General features: G+C 37.4%; 1 long non-coding RNA gene across 1 annotated transcript; it reads right to left on the bottom strand.

Annotated features, from left to right (window-relative positions):
* Positions 1-17,087: 17,087 nt before the first annotated feature.
* Positions 17,088-18,027, bottom strand: LOC125491891 (uncharacterized). The gene is made up of 2 exons (XR_007268468.1): positions 17,749-18,027; positions 17,088-17,449 (listed from the first exon to the last, which is right to left on the bottom strand). It is a non-coding gene; the product is annotated as an uncharacterized LOC125491891 (long non-coding RNA).
* Between the last annotated feature and the right edge of the window lie 308 nt (positions 18,028-18,335).

The following is an 18,335-nucleotide window of genomic DNA, read 5'->3' as shown; positions in this document are numbered from 1 at the left end:
ACTTCATGGTGAAGGAGTCGTGCTGCTATAGGGGGAATGTCATGCACCGACTTAAGAGACCTGGGTTACTCACTTACAAGAGAAGGGCAAAGCAGTAATTTCTAAGGAAGGGGGCAGAAAGAATATTACGTGGCAGAATTGGTTATAACAGAATGAGTGAATGTACAGAGGGAAAGAAGAATAAAAGGAGAGTGAAGGCTGGGTGATAGGTAGCTAATCATTAAGTGGGATTTGGAATTGGGAGAGTGGGGAGCCTCTCGAATGCTCACCAAAACTGTAGTTACCTTTTTGCTATCAATCTGAATCATCACCTTCCTCTCATTACTTGTGTTCTTATTTTCTTCATTTCATACTTGCTGTTGTGGGAATTGTATACTTGTGGGTGTTGGAATTTGCAGGTGGTTGAGGTAGATCATCACAGTTGGTATCAGAGCGGTCGCGCCGGGGAGGAGAAATGGCACCTCCGACATCGAACCAGAGGCTGGATGTCTTGGAGACACAGTTGACCCATTTGCAAAACTCCATCGCCGAACAAATATCCACATCTGTGGGAGCGGCTATGGAGGCGGCGAAGCTAACCATCGCTGAGCAGATATCGCAGCGGATGGAAGAGGTGCTGAGGAGAAGTAAGGAAGATCTGGAGGTTGCGAACTTCGGGTTAGAAGGGAGGATAGATCGAACGAGGGAAAACTTGGAGGGACTGTTGGAGGTGGCTAGGGTGGAACAAAACAAGTTCCAAGCGGAAGTTAGGGTGGCGCTGGAACAAATCCGTACAGATCCGACTAGGAGAATCGACCTTGGTGGAGAAGGCGACGGTGGAGATGTGCGTGGAGGAATGAACCGCAGGAGCGAGAATGAGGTCTTTGATGGGGGTGGAGATGACGGATGGCGAGGAGGAAACAGAGGGAGAGGCGGTGGAATCGGAACCGGAGGTAACTGGAAACACCGAAAGTTGGACATGCCTATGTTTGATGGGTCCGACCCGGATGGCTGGATTTTGAGAGGGGAAAGATTTTTCGACTTTTATGGATTAGTGGAGGGGGAGAAACTCGAGGCGGCGGTGGTTGCCATGGAGGGAGACGCGTTACGGTGGTATCAATGGGAGAACAAGCGGCGACCCTTCCGGTCATGGGAGAACCTAAAGAAGTTCGTGTTGAGTCAATTCCGACCCCTCAACGCCGGCTCGTTACATGAACAGTGGCTGGCCACCACCCAAACCACCACGGTTTGGGATTATCGGAGGCGGTTCATAGAAACTGCGGCACCGCTAGAAGGAATTCCGGAAGAGATTTTGATGGGTAAGTTCATACATGGGTTGAATGCTGAGTTACAGAGTGAGATCCGGGTTTTAAATCCATATAACTTAGATCAGGCCATGGAGTTGGCATTGAAGCTGGAAGAGAGAAATAGAGTCCATGGGGCTAAGAAGATTGGGCCTCGAACTGGGCCGTTTTCAATTTATAACCGAGGACCAAGTTCTCAGGTATCTTCTTATTATGGGCCATCTGGGGGAACAGCTGCTAACCTAAAGAGTTGGGCCTCTAACTCTAATGCCTCTCAACTCTCTGTTAATAACGTGAAACCCATGAGTCAAGTTAGTAGAGGACCTGGAGAAATGAGGAGATTAACAGAGAAGGAGCTACAAGAAAAAAGAGCCAAAGGGCTTTGTTTTAAGTGTGATGAAAAATGGGGAGTGGGCCATAGATGCCCAAGGAAAGAGTTGAGCGTGCTTTTCATGGAAGAACGAGAGGAGGATGACGCTGAAGTCGACGGGAGTGTAAGCGAAATTCCGTCCTCACCAACGGAGGAGATGCCTTTAGAAGTGTCATTAAACTCAGTGGTAGGGCTATCAAATCCCAAGACTATGAAGCTAGTTGGGAAAATCGGAGGGCAAGAAGTTATTGTCATGGTAGACCCGGGGGCCACCCACAACTTTCTCTCACTTACCACTATAGAGAAGTTAACGATTCCGGTAACGGAATCCGCGGAATTTGGGGTTTACTTGGGGGATGGGCAGGCGGTCAAAGGCGCGGGTATTTGCAAGGGTGTGTTGTTGCAATTACCTGGAGGTTTAGTGGTGGAGGAAGATTTTCTACCCCTCGGACTGGGAAACTCGGACGTGATTCTAGGAGTGCAGTGGTTAGAGACGTTGGGCACGGTCGTTAGTAACTGGAAGACGCAGGAGATGGCTTTCGAAATGAGGGGGAACAAATATAAGTTGAAGGGTGATCCTTCACTTGCACGATCAAAGGTGTCGCTTAAGGCCATAATGAAGACCCTCCGAAAAGAAGGCGGGGGTTTGTGGTTAGAACTAAATCATGTGCAGGTGACAGGACCCCTAACTGAGGACGAAAGCAAGGAGACCCAGAAGGTTCCAGATTTTTTACAAGGAGTTTTGACAAAGATGGCAAGTATCTTTGAGCCTCCTGTGGGATTGCCTCCAAGAAGAGGACACGAACATGCGATTGTGCTTAAAGAAGGGAGCAACCCAGTGGGAGTTAGACCATACCGCTACCCTCAATTTCAGAAAGACGGAATTGAAAGGCTGATCAAAGAAATGCTGGCAGCAGGACTTATACAGCCGTCTACAAGTCCCTTTTCGAGCCCGGTCATTCTAGTCAAGAAGAAGGATGGGTCATGGCGTTTTTGTGTTGACTACCGAGCTTTGAATAAGGAAACGGTGGCTGATAAGTACCCTATTCCGGTGATAGACGAGCTGTTGGATGAGTTGCATGGAGCAACAATTTTCTCAAAGTTGGATTTAAGGGCCGGGTATCATCAAATTTTAGTGAGGCCGGAAGACACCCACAAAACAGCGTTTCGAACTCATGAGGGGCACTATGAGTTTCTTGTCATGCCATTTGGGCTTACAAACGCGCCGGCAACCTTTCAATCCTTGATGAATGAGGTATTTCGCCCGTATTTACGCCGTTTTGTTTTAGTATTCTTTGATGATATACTTATATATAGCCGGAGTAAAGAGGAGCATGTGCAACATTTGGGATTGGTATTGAGGATTCTGGAGAAAAATTCCTTGTTTGTGAACAAGAAGAAGTGTGAGTTTGGGAAGGGAGAAGTAGCATATTTGGGGCATGTGATATCGGAGAATGGGGTGGCTATGGATGGGGATAAAATCCGAGCTATTGTGGAGTGGGAAATTCCCAAAAATCTCAGGGAGTTGAGAGGATTCCTGGGGTTAACGGGGTACTACCGCAAGTTTATACTCAATTATGCCCACATTGCGCGACCCATGACAGAGCAACTGAAAAAAGATAATTTCAAGTGGTCTGAGGCAGCTACTGAGGCCTTTGAGTGCTTGAAGACAGCCATGGTAACAGCTCCAGTGCTCGCTATGCCGAACTTTCAGTTTCCTTTTGTAGTGGAAACGGATGCTTCCGGTTACGGAATGGGTGCGGTTTTAATGCAGGGGGATAGACCTATTGCTTTTTATAGCAAACTATTGGGAGTTAGGGCACAACAAAAATCGGTGTATGAAAAAGAATTGATGGCCATCTGTTTTGCAGTACAAAAGTGGAGGTATTACCTCTTGGGGCGACATTTTGTGGTGAGGACGGATCAACAAAGCCTACGTTACATTACGCAACAAAGAGAGATAGGTGCTGAATTTCAGAAGTGGATGAGTAAGTTAATGGGGTATGATTTTGAGGTACAGTACAAACCCGGCAGCTCTAATAAGGTGGCCGATGCCCTGTCTCGAAAAACAGTAGGGAAGGTTGTGTTAGGAGCGATGGTAGCTGGGCTTGCGGTGGATTGGAAGAAGTTGGAGGAAGAAGTGGCTACGGATTCCTTTCTGACCCAGATTAAAAACGAGTTGCAGCAGGGCAGAGAAGTGCCACATTTCTCCCTAGTGGAGGGTAAGTTACTATTCAAAGGCAGGTATGTAATTCCTCCTGCTTCATTCGTCATTCCAATTTTATTAAGGGAGTATCATGATTCACCTATGGGGGGCCATGCTGGAGAATTAAAGACGTATTTGCGGTTAGCCTCGGAATGGTATTGGAAGGGTATGCGCCAAGAGGTAGTGCGGTATGTCCGACGTTGCTCTACCTGCCAGCAACAGAAAAGCTCCCAACAGCACCCAGGGGGGTTACTTCAGCCCTTGCCAATTCCATCACGTATCTGGGAGGATCTTTCTATGGATTTTATCGAGGGGCTACCGGTGTCGAAAGGGGTGGACACCATTTTGGTGGTGGTAGACAGGTTGTCTAAGTACGCTCATTTTCTCACTCTCCGTCATCCGTTTTCAGCACTCAATGTGGCAGAGGTGTTCATTGCAGAAGTGGTGCGTTTACATGGGTTTCCATCTTCTATTGTATCTGACAGGGATCGCATATTTCTGAGTATTTTTTGGAAGGAGTTGTTTCGCCTTCATGGAACCACTTTGAAGAAGAGCACCGCGTACCATCCTCAAACTGATGGTCAAACAGAGATTGTTAACCGGAATCTGGAGACATATCTTCGTTGCTTTGTAGGGGGGCATCCTAAGGGCTGGGCGAGATGGCTACCATGGGCTGAATTCTCCTATAACACTTCTACTCATACCTCCACCAAGATGTCTCCATTCAAGGTGGTTTATGGCCGTGATCCGCCCCCATATCATGAGGTCTCCTAAGGGTAGCACTCCGGTGGGTAGCCTTGAGGCAATGCTGCAGGATAGGGATGCCATGTTGGATGATTTACAAGTCAACCTCATGCGAGCTCAACAGCGCATGAAATATTTTGCAGACAAGAACCGCACTGAAGTGGAGTACCAAGTGGGAGATTGGGTGTTCCTAAAGCTGCAGCCATATCGGCAGAAATCCCTAGCCAAGCGATCCTTTGAGAAGTTGGCACCACGTTTCTATGGTCCCTTCGAAGTAACTCAACGCATTGGCCCTACGGCCTACAAGCTACAGCTGCCATCCACAAGCAAAATACACCCAGTTTTCCACGTTTCGCAGCTCAAGAAGATGGTAGGCAGTGCTCCAGTGTCCCCCACTATTCCACCCCACATTAGTGCTGACTTGGAGTTCATTGGAGACCCGGAGGAGTTATTAGATGTGAGGAAGATTCAGCAGGGCCAGCATTCACAAGTGGAGGTTTTGATCAAGTGGCAGGGGTTACCTCTTTTTGAGGCCACTTGGGAGGATATGCACTCACTTCATCTGCGTTTTCCTTCCTTCCACCTTGAGGACAAGGTGAAACTTTGGGGGGCAGGTATTGTCATGCACCGACTTAAGAGACCTGGGTTACTCACTTACAAGAGAAGGGCAAAGCAGTAATTTCTAAGGAAGGGGGCAGAAAGAATATTACGTGGCAGAATTGGTTATAACAGAATGAGTGAATGTACAGAGGGAAAGAAGAATAAAAGGAGAGTGAAGGCTGGTGTAGTAGCATGATAGTAGCTAATCATTAAGTGGGATTTGGAATTGGGAGAGTGGGGAGCCTCTCGAATGCTCACCAAAACTGTAGTTACCTTTTTGCTATCAATCTGAATCATCACCTTCCTCTCATTACTTGTGTTCTGATTTTCTTCATTTCATACTTGCTGTTGTGGGAATTGTATACTTGTGGGTGTTGGAATTTGCAGGTGGTTGAGGTAGATCATCACAGGGAAGTATAGAGGTGATATCTGATGTGAATTAAATAGTAAAGAACATGTGATTCATAGCCAAACAAAGATATCAAGTACTTATTATTTGTAACACAAGCAGAAATCGTATCCAGCTCACTGAGACACAAAACATATTAAAGCGTTTGCAGAATAAAAGTAGATCTAATTTGTTTCCGGCTCCTTTTCCAGAAAGGGAAAATACACGTGGTCGTAAAGTACCAGTTAAGAGATGTTGAAAACATCATATACGAGAAACTCCACAGGGGAAAATTGAGGGACCAAAAGCATTGTCCTATAAAAGCCCACAACTCAGTTATACATTCAAGAGACTTATTGGGTACAAAAACTACATAGTAGTCTTACTGGTTTTAGCAGGTTATAGATATTGATGCAGGTCACACCTAAATACTGATTTAGCATTAAGAAATCATACAGGAGCTCCGACCTCAAATGCATATACTGCCTGGAAATAACTGTCTCGCGTTATCCTCGAAGAGGTGTAAGTGGTTGGCTAGAGTCTTTATCCTATTCAAAATAGTTGGATTGGCTCTGCTGGAGAAAGTTTGAACTAACTTTGGACTCAATATTTCATATCTTTTTACCTATGTCAAAAATTAAATGTGAGACAGTGAGTGTGGGACTCTCTCTCTCTATCTAGACAAACACAAAACACAATACCCCTAGTGCTCTGGTTTGAAGTTTGAACAACAATAATCATAAATTCCCTTTAATTTTCTTGATTGGAACATAGGAGTAGATATAGAAAGAACCAAGAAAATAAGCAAATAGAGCTTGTTGTTATCACCTAATGCCACCAAAGTTGCATTATTTGAAGAGGGCATGTGGGCTGGAAGTCCATCACTACCACGTTACATTTTTACACGTTCATCTCTCTCCTTCCCCTCTCCCCAAAAACGCGTATCATACATAAAGCATTTTGCACATTGCTTGCATCAATTTGACATCCTTGCCCGTTTTTAACATCCTCCTTCTTTTGAACCCTCACACATGCCTTGATTGTTCCATAAACTTTGGCAATGAGATAAAAGATCAAAGTGAAGAGGTGGGTGGGGATATAACTTCAGGAAAAAAAAAATGACATACCATAAAAGGGGATGTATACTTCAAGATTGAAGTAATGTATATACAAGTAGAACAAATTTCTTATCAGAGTCCACAAATCCAATTTTTCTTAATATTTGATCATTTAAGTTTAAAGGCTAATACAGACTTTTTCACTCAGGTTTAATCCAACTAGTTTCAGTGGGACTAGACTTTGGAATTTATTAATAGATATATTAAAGTACTAAAGAGAAGAGCATTACGCCCACAGTCAGAAATGTAAAGAAATTTACATGATAATTACATGAAAGTAAAAACAAAGACAAATCAAAAGCAACTTGTAGAATTTGAAAGATGAAAGTGGCAATGCTACCTTGAGCCGGTCACTTCTAGACAAAGATAACACCGTAGGAAAGCGATTGAAGAACAATTCAGTAGGCACCCTGCCCACAAAAAAAAAAAAACAGCAAACTTGCCACATTTGATTGAAGTACAAGTCACCGAAATCTATGATGCATCAGGGGGTGAATATAAAAACAAATTGAAATTATTAGGAAAAAGTTTTATGATATTTTAGAAATATGGAATACAAACATTTTAAGAATGCCAACTGTCCAGGGTTTTGCAATAAGAGGTGCTGGTCAATAGATGTTTATTCTATCCCAGGTCAGCTTCCTGCTAGGGTCTAACACAGGTGTTAAGGGAAAATAGTATGGGTCAGTCATTTGTGTATTAGTTAAGGGAAAAGAGTAGGGGTTACTAAACTTTGGGAGTAAAAGAAGTAAGAAAAAGATGAGATTATATGCATATGGGATGGTGGGTTTTTTCTCCAGTTTAAACAAGAAGAAGATTACCTTGGGATGGACCATTATATAAATGATGTCAAACCAAGCCTTGCCTTTCTCATTTATCCATCTTTTATTGCTTTCTTAAGATCCATACATACAGTTTCACCATGATTTTTAGAGCGTGGCTTATATTATACATATGGCTTTTAAATTAGTAATGTTTTAGGTCTTAGCATAGGTTTCAAACTGTGATAAGGTTATCATGAGTTGTTTACTTGCATTGGTTCATCTAAATGGTATTTACATAAACTTGCACATAATTTTGCTTTTGCTTCGTTGTTTGTGGATCACTTGCCTAGCATAGCAAAGCCCACATGCACATAACTAACAAGTGTTTAGTAGCTGCACGCCTGCACGAGTATTCCTAATTAATAAGTTGTTTTAAGTTTAAGATCATTCCAAAGAACGCCCAATAAGTAGGAGTCATATTAGAAAGAAGTCGAAAATACAAGATTACCCTATACAATTTTCAATTTTTGTGTGCAGCAACGGGCAAGGATAGCTCAACTATCTTACTTGTATTTCTCTTAGTTTTTTTTCAATCTAAGTTTTACAAGCCCACTTAGACACATTCAAACTCGTAGATGTCAACTATCTTAGTTGGATAAAGTCTTAGGAGGTCGTTCCCAAGACCTACCGTTAAATCTTGTTTACAGTATTCGTCCTTGTGGCTCTCTCTATACCAAAAAAAAAAACACACATTCAAACTCAAATAACCAATCTGAACTTGTTACGAGAAGCGACTAGTATATTTGTTCCTCCGCAATTGGAACTAGGAATTTCTCTAGTACAGAAGCTAATAGACCGGTAAACACATGAATGAGATAATCTAATACTTCTATTTACCCTAACCTTAATCCATTCCTTTCTTGTAAATTTGCATATCCGGATGCATTGAACTAAATAGAAAAACTAAGCCAATGAAACAACATGAATAGAAAAGCATCACCTTCGGCGTTCTACTACCACGGGATCTAATCCCACGTGTTGGGATATTGCACCATAGACTATGTGCCTCTTATCTACAAGAAAGCAATGATACCAATAAAACTCAGGAGAATAGACTTTTGATGTTGTGTAGTTTATGAATCACGACACCATGGAAGTCCAGGTATCACTTCACAACAGGCAGCCACAAAGATGGAAAAATGATTAATAAACTCTTGTTGATGATGTAATGAACTTGTATTGTATCTTTTAAAAAAAAGTAGATCCATCTATATATACTATTTCAATTTCTTTTAAGATGCAACATTTGACTATTTTAATCTACTCATAAAAAAGACAAATGTTGCGTAAAAAACAGAGAGTATTATTTCTGTTTTAGAATCAAGACGGTTACTTTTGAGAAATGGACTTTTGTTATTTGAAAGGGATCTCAATCACTCACTCTATTCGCAATAACTTTCACATTTAAATTAAACATAAAACAAACTCTACATATGCATATATTTTTTTGATCCATATGAGCCACGAAAGCTGTACAAAGTATAAAGAAGGAGATGGGAATTTGAACCTGTGACAGCACCTCAATCTTAATCACTAGGCCAAGATATCCTTGGTGCATATGTTAAAGCAATTGTGAAAATTCCAATTTTAATAAGGGTCAAGTTTTATTGCGAAACAGATGGGGTATCTATTATCTAAGAAGCGAGTAGAAACGATGAAAGGGCGTGTTTTTCACTGCAAAGCGTGGATGGTGGACTAGAGACCACCTTCCTCTACGTGGTCCTGCTCCAAAACCCATAGCGTGGAATATCAAAAGCAATCTTGAAGAAAAGGAAATATATTAAAGAAGCAAAATGGTAATCTAGTACCACGAATTACGGTTGATAACTTCCCAAAAATTGCAGCAAATCACTCCCACAATAACATCAAATTAAACCTCTTTTTTAAAATAAACTATTATTTATTAGTTTTTGTTTTGGAAAACATTGTTTAAGAACACTCTAATGAACCTATAATTTAAATATAAAAGAACATATCTATTCAAGAAAATAACATAGACAATAATGAAAAGAGCATACAATTTAAATTTAAAGAACATACTTTGTATCTAAAAAGAACATCTTTAAATAAATAAAAATATGAGCCATGAAAAAAGAACATATAATTAAAAATAAAAGAACATATAGTTAAACATAAAAGAACATAATATAAAAACATACAAATTATAATAAAAGAACATATTTTTTTTAAAAAAAAAAACTAGAAGATGTCAAATTAAAGTGTAGAAAAATATTTTATTACTCCACGGATTTATCTTAGTAATATTATTATCGCAACTATGTAGATAATAGTTTCCTTTTTTGAATTAATGTTTTTTTTCTAAACTTTTTTTTTAAAAAAAAATCAAGATGGTTGCTTAAATTTAGGAGGTGCTTTTATTTAAACTTTTCCTATTGTAGCCTTTGACATGTGTATTATATGCGTTTAGTTTGCTTCCTTCTGCGTTTTGGCTCGGGACCATATAGCTCTATGTGGTCTCGAGGCCATCTTCATAATTGCGATAAAAAGAATCAAAAACCCTATCCGGGTCATTTTTGCAAATCAACTATCTTCCTACAAAAATTGGGAACAAAAAATGAAGTAAGCGATATTTAATCGTGAGATTACGATTTACTATCAATCCCTGCCACCTGCAATTCCTCTCAAGGAATAATTATGTTCCTGATATATATAAACCAACTATAACAGTGCGTTTGGTTCATTTTTAGTAAAGGAAAGGAAGAGAAAGGAAGGGAAGAGTAGAGAAAAGAATGGAAGAGAAAGGAAAAAAACAACTTCCCATGTTTGATATAAATTTTCACTTTCCTTCCAAGTTCCCCCACTTTTGGGAGGAAAGGAAAGTGAAATTTTATTGAAGAGTCTTTCCTTCTAATCAATCAATCAATCAATCAATCAATATATAAAGGAGGAACTTTTCGGGAGCATAGAGCGCGCCACCTAGGATTGTCACGTCATCTTATTAATTTACAAATAATAAAATATAGATAATAAAATATAGAGATAATATAGATAATAAAATTTAGAGATAATAAAAAATTATTGCCACGTCATCTTATTAATTTATAAATAATAAAATTTAGAGATGTCATCTTATTAATTTATAGATAATAAAATTTAGAGATAATAAAGATTTAGAGAGATAATAAAATTTAGAGATAATGACGTCATCTTCTTAATTTATAGATAATAAAATTTAGAGATGATAAAAATTTAGAGATAATAAAATTTAGAGTTTGAGAGATAATAAAATTTAGAGATAAATTTGAGAGATAAGACTTTATCTATTTCAATATTTTTTATTTTTTTATTAGAAATATAAAACATATTTTCATATTATTTCAATTATTTTTTTCTGTTTGCGTTTCAATTGCTAAGAAATATCTACTACAACAATATATTCAAATGATGAGAATCGAATTTGTTTCAACTGGAAAAAAAAAATCAAAGTAAACCTCATCAAAAATATCTCATGGTCATATCCCAGATAAATTATCTAATTGCAACGTCATCTTATTAATTTAGAGATAATAAAATTTAGAGTTTGAGAGATAATAAAATTTAGAGTTTGAGAGATAAGAGTTTATCACTCTACGGCTATGATTCACTCTACTATAAATATGCATGTTTAGCTAACAATTGACCATTTCCATATACTTACAACACTACAACTTACAACAATGGCTCACCAATATTCTGATCCATACTTATCACGAGAAGCAAGAAAAAGACGTCGAACGATAATTAACCCAGAATTTATTCAAGGTTATACTCTATCATACCTATAATGGTATGAATTTTACTAGCTTTATGAATCAACTATGCAAATCAGAATCTCTTATGCAATTTCATAGCCAATAATCCATCTAACTATTAACATAAAGTAAAGGTAATATTGACAATTAAAGTTGTTTTTTTTTTACTAAAAGTTGATTGGTCCAAATAGATAATTAAAACTGCCCAAAGTGGTGATTATTGCAATGGAAAAGGAACAAATGAAGTATGTAAATCAAATCGTGTTGAAAAATCTCATTTTACAGTCACACAAAATCAATAATGTTAAGAAAAAATAACAAAAAAAATATATAAAAAACAACCCGTGCAACGCACGGGCTTCAAAACTAGTTCCTTCCATTTCCTTTAACTTAATTTCTTTTTAATGAACCAAACATTGGAAAGTAACAAATTTCCTTCCACTTCCTTTTCTTTTCCTTCCAAATCCTTTCTACCAAACACGCTGTAAATGATGTATTTTAATTTTTAAGGGTGTATTGACTGTATTCTCTTACTCTTATCCTTAAGAAAAAATAAGTTTCATGTTTGAATAGTATGAACGTAAAGTAAATTAGGACTGATGAGGTTCAATTCAAAAAAATCTCAAATGTTAAATATAAAAATAGTCAATTAATACTATAATAATAATAATAAAAAAAAAAAAAAAATAATAATAATAATAATAATAATAATCACTTCAAAATAATAATAATAATAATAACAATAATAATAATAATAATAATAATAATAATGACAGTATCAGTACCTGTACCCAATATCCAATAACCATACCAATAACAATAATAATTATTTATTATTATTCAATATACAATTTTATATAATGTTGATCAAATTATGTCTCTAACAGGCAGGTATAATTTATGTGCCAAAACGTTTGCATGCAACATCTATATATAGGAATATTTTAAGTGAAAGTATTGGGTCAGACCGTCTGACGTATTGTTTACTGTCAGACGGGCTGAGCCCAATACATCTTCTCTCTGCTTCACTTTTTAGGTCACATTCTCTGTCCTCTTTCTTCTTCTTCTCTGGATTTTCATATAATCCACCCAATTTCGATTCTTGAGCTGCAATAATTTCATAATCTTCTTTTATAATCCCAATTTATCGTTTCTTTCTTCTTTTTTTTTTCTCCTTCTTCAACTTCTACAACCTTTTTTTTCTCTGTATTTGTGGAATTTTTCTGTTGTTGTTTCAATATGCAGTTAGGAGGTCCCTCATGGATAGTACCTCTAAGAAGAAGAGATGCAAGAACAGCAAATCGTACTTTAGCAAACCAAAACCCTCCACCACCATCTGCCAATCTAACTGGCCAAAATGGGCTTATCGAGTTATTTAGCAGACATAATTTAACGGCCAAGGATATGACTGTCCTCTCTGGAGGCCACACTATCGGCCTTGCTCGCTGCAGCAGCTTCCGCCCCCACATCTACAACAACAAGAAAAAAATCAGCTAAGAGGAATGATGAAGAAGGAGAAAGTGAGAGAAAGCAGAGGTTAGTGTTTTGTTTTTCAGTTGGATTTTGTTTTGTTTCAGTTGGACTTTGTTTTCTTTCAGTTGGACTTTGTTTTATTTCAGTTGGACTTTGTTTTGTTTCAGTTGGACTTTGTGTTTCTTTCAGTTGGACTTTGTTTTGTTTCAGTTGGACTTTGTTTTTTTCCAGTTGGACTACTTGAAAAAAAATGAAGACTACCTGAAAAAGAATGAAGACTACCTGAAAAAAAATGAAGACTACCTAAAAAAGAATAAAGACCAACTGAAACCCAAAGTAAGTCTAACTGAAGTACAAAAACCAACTGAAAAAAAAGAAGACTAACTGAAAACAAAATGAAGACTACCTGAAAAAAATGAAGACTACCTGAAAAAAATAAAGACCAACTGAAACCCAAAGTAAGTCTAACTGAAGTACAAAAACCAACTGAAAAAAAAGAAGACTAACTGAAAACAAAATGAAGACTACCTGAAAAAAAATGAAGACTACCTGAAAAAAAATTAAGACTACCTGAAAAAAAATTAAGACTAATTGAAAAAAATTGGAAGCACCTGAAAGTCGTCCGACCAAAGATTATGGTCGGACGAGTCCGACACAATACGTTCTCATATTTTAAATAGTTGTTGGCTCGCTAAGATTGGGCCGAGTTAGATTATGTATTTAACTGGATCGTAATGGAATCTCGACGTACAAAAGCAACATATTTAGTTTGGCCGCTATACGAGCCGATCCAATGGATTAAAAATTTCATTTTTCTTAAAAAATTAGCTAATAGTGAACAATTACCCCCGTTTGATAAACAAATATTATACGGTAATAGATTAGTAAACAAATTTGAGGCAAGTGAAACCTTAACATGGTTCACCTTGGGTTTGATTAATTTTTATCGAGTCTAAACTCAAACTTGGACTACCCTCAAACTTGAAACTAAGGATTAAGCTCGGTTTGCTGAGGATAATTGAGTTTTGAGCTGATTTTGGAACTCGACTAGTTAAAACATGTACCAACAACAAGCCCTATAAGATTTTAATATTGTTGTTAATCGACTTTATATTAATGTTTCGTTTGGAAAAGTTGTATTCAAAATCCCCCTATCTTTATCATTCAGTTGATCATTTAGGCTTTGCTGTAATAAATTATATATTATTGTCATAAAAAATGTATTTTGTTTCTTATATTAATGAGCGCACGAGCTTGCGAGCCAAACACCTATGAGTTTGAGTTTGGCTTGTTTATTATTCGAACTATAATTTTAAACTCAAGTATGGCTCATCAACAAGGGAAACGAGCTCAAATTGAACTTTTACCAAACCGATTCTGAACTGTTCATGAATAATTATGCTCTTGATTCTTGTCCACCCGTAGTTGCGAGTTTTAAATAGAGTAAGGTTGGTGAGTGACTGCACATTTACTAAAGCGCAAGAAGTCAAAAAAAAGTTGACGAGAACAAACCTCAAAAAGACATAAAACACAAGACGTTCTCATTTATGACCGCAAGCATAGTCACTCGAAATTTGCTATCTCTGCAAATGCTAAGAACACAGGAAAAGAACACCTTATCAGTTATCGCAACTTCTCACTAACCCAATTACCCAAAACCAAATACGGTGTGAATCCTTCATAATACATTGCAAAAGCATAAAAATGCCAAGAAAGCTTGTCATTCTCAATGGTGTGCTTCCTCCTCTTTTCTCTCCTCCTCCTCCTCCTCCTCATTCTTTCCCTTTTAAGGGTGCTCATATTGATAGGAGTTGAATGAATCAGACCTTGGATGATGTAGTGATTATCCCTAATTAGTCTAGAGATAACCAACAATAAAAGAGGATATTGAAGAACTAATTCTAAGATTATAGTATAAAGAGAATGAAAACAATAGGATAATAATATCTATTCATCATGTCCCTTTCTGGAGTTACAGCTTGCTTAAATAGCTTTACAATCTCACTACATGGATTTAATTAACAACAAAAAAAGTTGGAAATGTTGACAAGGACAATCCGAACTATAGTCCCTCTGACAAAAATAGTCTCAACTTCAATTTAATATTGAGTTGTCCCGACATTAGAAGGTGTTATACAAAAATGGTCCAGGTTAACAACTAATTGGTTAAAGAGGTTAAAGAAAAGATTCTTTTACTATGTTTATTTTCCTATCTTCTTCCTCCTCTTTCTCTCTCCTCCCTCCTTCCTCCCCTGTCCCCTCCTCTACCACCCTCCTCCTCCTTCTCTTCTTCCCTCTCCTCTACTACCCACCCCCTCCCCTGCCACCCATGCCTTACCACCCCATAACTTTGCTCTCTTACTACCCCGAAATACCCCATCCCTTGTGCGAAGCTCATCCTTGCCAAGTGCCAACTATCCCCCTCCCCTCCCACCGCGAAACACCCCCTCACCTGCCTTCTTCGAAACTGCTTTACCTTATTTTATCTACTCTCTTTTAATAATTTTATCTGTTTTGTGCGTGTAAGTGCATCATCTCTCTCCCTTTGTTTTCAGTTGCAGCGTGCTGCTATTTCATTAAGAAAGTTACGTCCATGATCATTTTGAAAAAATAATATCATTATGATTTTCCGATAATATTCATATTTACAGATCATGTGAATATGATTATATAAGCAGAAAAGGGAGGAAGTAGCAGGTAGAGGACGAGGTTTTGGAGGAGGTGGGAGAGGAAGTCGGAGGGCAGGGGATGGGGTGTTGGGGCAAGGTTGGGGGTTTTGGAGGGCGGGGGCGAGGGCGAGGGCGAGGGCGAGGGCGAGGGCGAGGGCGAGGGAGGTGGTTCGATGGTTGGGAGGGGTTTACCTATTGTAGCCTAGGACCGCTTTAGCAAGAAAGTGTAGCTACAATCCCTCTAACCGTTGCAATAGTCCTTTAGCAACACTTTTTAAGCTGTTGTCAATGGATGGCGCTGCTAAAAACCTATTGCTAACAAATTGTTTTTTATGGCAATACTAGTTTAAAAAACGTTGACAAAGATATTTATAGTGACTTGTTATCATATTATATTTGTGTATATATTACAAGCAATTATCAAAGTTAATTGTGTGAATAGTGTCGAAGTACAAAGGTGTGTATATCAAAAAGAAACGAATGAAGTATCTAAGATACAACTTTGGATTGGAGACTATATCCCATATATATACAAGCGGCCAAAAAACTAATGAAAACATTGATTATTGATTATATTTATATAAATGGATATTCTAAACCTATGAGGAGAATATTTTACATATATTTTCTATATATCAATCAAACTATTTAACAATCACTAAATCAACTGACACTAGAAAACTCTTACAAATGACTACAAATCACAAAAACAGATAATATATATGCACCCAGTTCCATACACCTGCTTACAATGATGAAAAACAACATGTCTTAAACATGGCAAAGAAGTTGTAGCACTAGACAGACTTGACAGTAAGGCTATGTTCAGTTCACCTTATTTTTGCTTATTTCAGATCTAATCAGATCAGATCAGATCAGAAAAAATAAGTTCAGATCAGTTCAGATTATGCTTATATTTAAAAATCACTATATCTTTCATTACATATTAGTAAAAATTATAATAACTGAATATTAATAAATTACTCACTGAAACGAATCAAACAAGACCCCACATGACTATTTTTTTTCTTATATATTGAGAAAAATCTAAAAGATAAGATCTTGTTATCAGATCAGTTCAGATCAGATCAGATCAGATCAGAAAAAATAAGTTCAGATCAGATCAGATAAGTTCAGATCAGAAAATTTCAGGTGAACTAAACATAGCCTAAAAGGGTTCAATGACTTATTATAATTCAACACACACTTCCGCATTATGCGGAAGTGGTATTAACCCCTGTTTACTGAAAAGTGAGATTAGGTCCCTTAAGTTTCACTTGTAGTCATTAATCCCTCACAAGTTTATCCAAATATGAGATAAAACACTTATTAGAATATTTAGCCATTAAAGTAAACTTTTATATATACCCCATAAAAAAGTAATTTTTTTATACTAAGACATCTAGCTCTAAATATATACAACTTAATCTTTTGGGTTTTGTTTTCTTTGTTTGTTCATCTTCACAAGACCCCAACTATCGGGGGTGTTTGGCAATTAGAGTTAGAGTTTTGACTAGTCAAAAACTCTAAAAGAGGTGTTTGGTAAAAAATAGTTTTAGCGAGAGTTTTGAAATAAAAACTCTTAAAATGAAAAAGCTCCTAATAGGAGCTTTTTCTTTAGAAGATTAGGTAAAAATATGTTCATTGACTTTTTTGCCTCTAAAAATAATACTACACATGTGTATTAAAATGTCTATAAATGTCTTTTCACACAAACAAATAACACTAAGCTATTAACAATTAGTTAATTGTTACCAAACACATCTATAAAAAAAGTCGTCAAATCAGGTACACAAAAAGTTAAAACACTAACATCAAACTCTAAACTCTAACAACTAAACAAGGCCATCATCTTTTTTATTAAGCTCATCTCCACTTTCTCTTTCCATGCTTGCTCAAGTTTTTCTTCGACCCCTCTCTCTCCTCTGCTCTTTCCTGTCTTCTTCATTTGGAATTTCAGACATACTCTTTGCGTATCCGAGCTACATTTCTGAATCGAGCTTTCAATTTGATGCTTGTGAACTAATGATAAGTCAGTTGTTATAGTCAATAATTAGAAGAAAGAAAGAAAATTTGTGTTGCTAGGCCGTCGAATCTGCTAGCCGACTACTCTAATGGCTTTTCAGATTTTCCTTAATTTTAGTTGCTCATATATGGTTGATATTGAAGAATGAAGATGGGTGATTGCAATTGTTATCGCAAGGTCCAACTCACAATGAATTTGATTTTGAGTTTCTAAAGGAGACACAACTGGAGAGCCATACTCAATTCAAACCAATATATTTGTAAATGGAGAGGGCAATAGAGAACAAAGACCTAACCTTTGGTTTGATCCTCACAAAGATTTCCACAAATAACTCCTTGCTTTGCACTCCTATTTGAGTGGCGTATGAAGAGAGAATTACTATTGGATACCTGTTTGAGTTGAGTCAAAAGCCATGAAAGATGAGAATTACATAGTGATAGAGCATAACTTGGCTAGCAGGCTAGGCTATGAGGAAGAAGAGATATCGCACGTTTCTTTTTTAAAAAGTTTATGTATGTTTCTAGTGTATATGTATAAGTTATGTATTTACGATATTTTAAATCATCATAAATGATTTTCAGATTTCTTTCCCAAGTATAAAAAATACTTTAGTAAAGAAAAAATTGGTTGAATGACCACAACTAAAACTTAAGAGACCTAATTTTACTTTTGGGTGGACCTAATGGGCCTAATCACCACTTTACCCCTTTACCATTAATAGCAACCTCACGACGGGCAACTAAGTCGGCAACACAATTACCCGACCTCCTAATGTGATTACAAGAGATCACATCAAAATAGTTTTTTTTAGACACTTAATTTAATTAAACAAAAGGAAAATAGGGGCAACCCCTACATTATCTTTGCTAATGGCATTACACT

The sequence above is a fragment of the Beta vulgaris genome, chromosome 1, assembly GCF_026745355.1.
Source record: "Beta vulgaris subsp. vulgaris cultivar EL10 chromosome 1, EL10.2, whole genome shotgun sequence".
Classification (NCBI taxonomy): Eukaryota; Viridiplantae; Streptophyta; class Magnoliopsida; order Caryophyllales; family Amaranthaceae; genus Beta; species Beta vulgaris.
The sequence above is the reverse complement of the archived record's forward strand: the minus strand, read 5'-3'. Positions and strand labels throughout refer to the sequence as shown.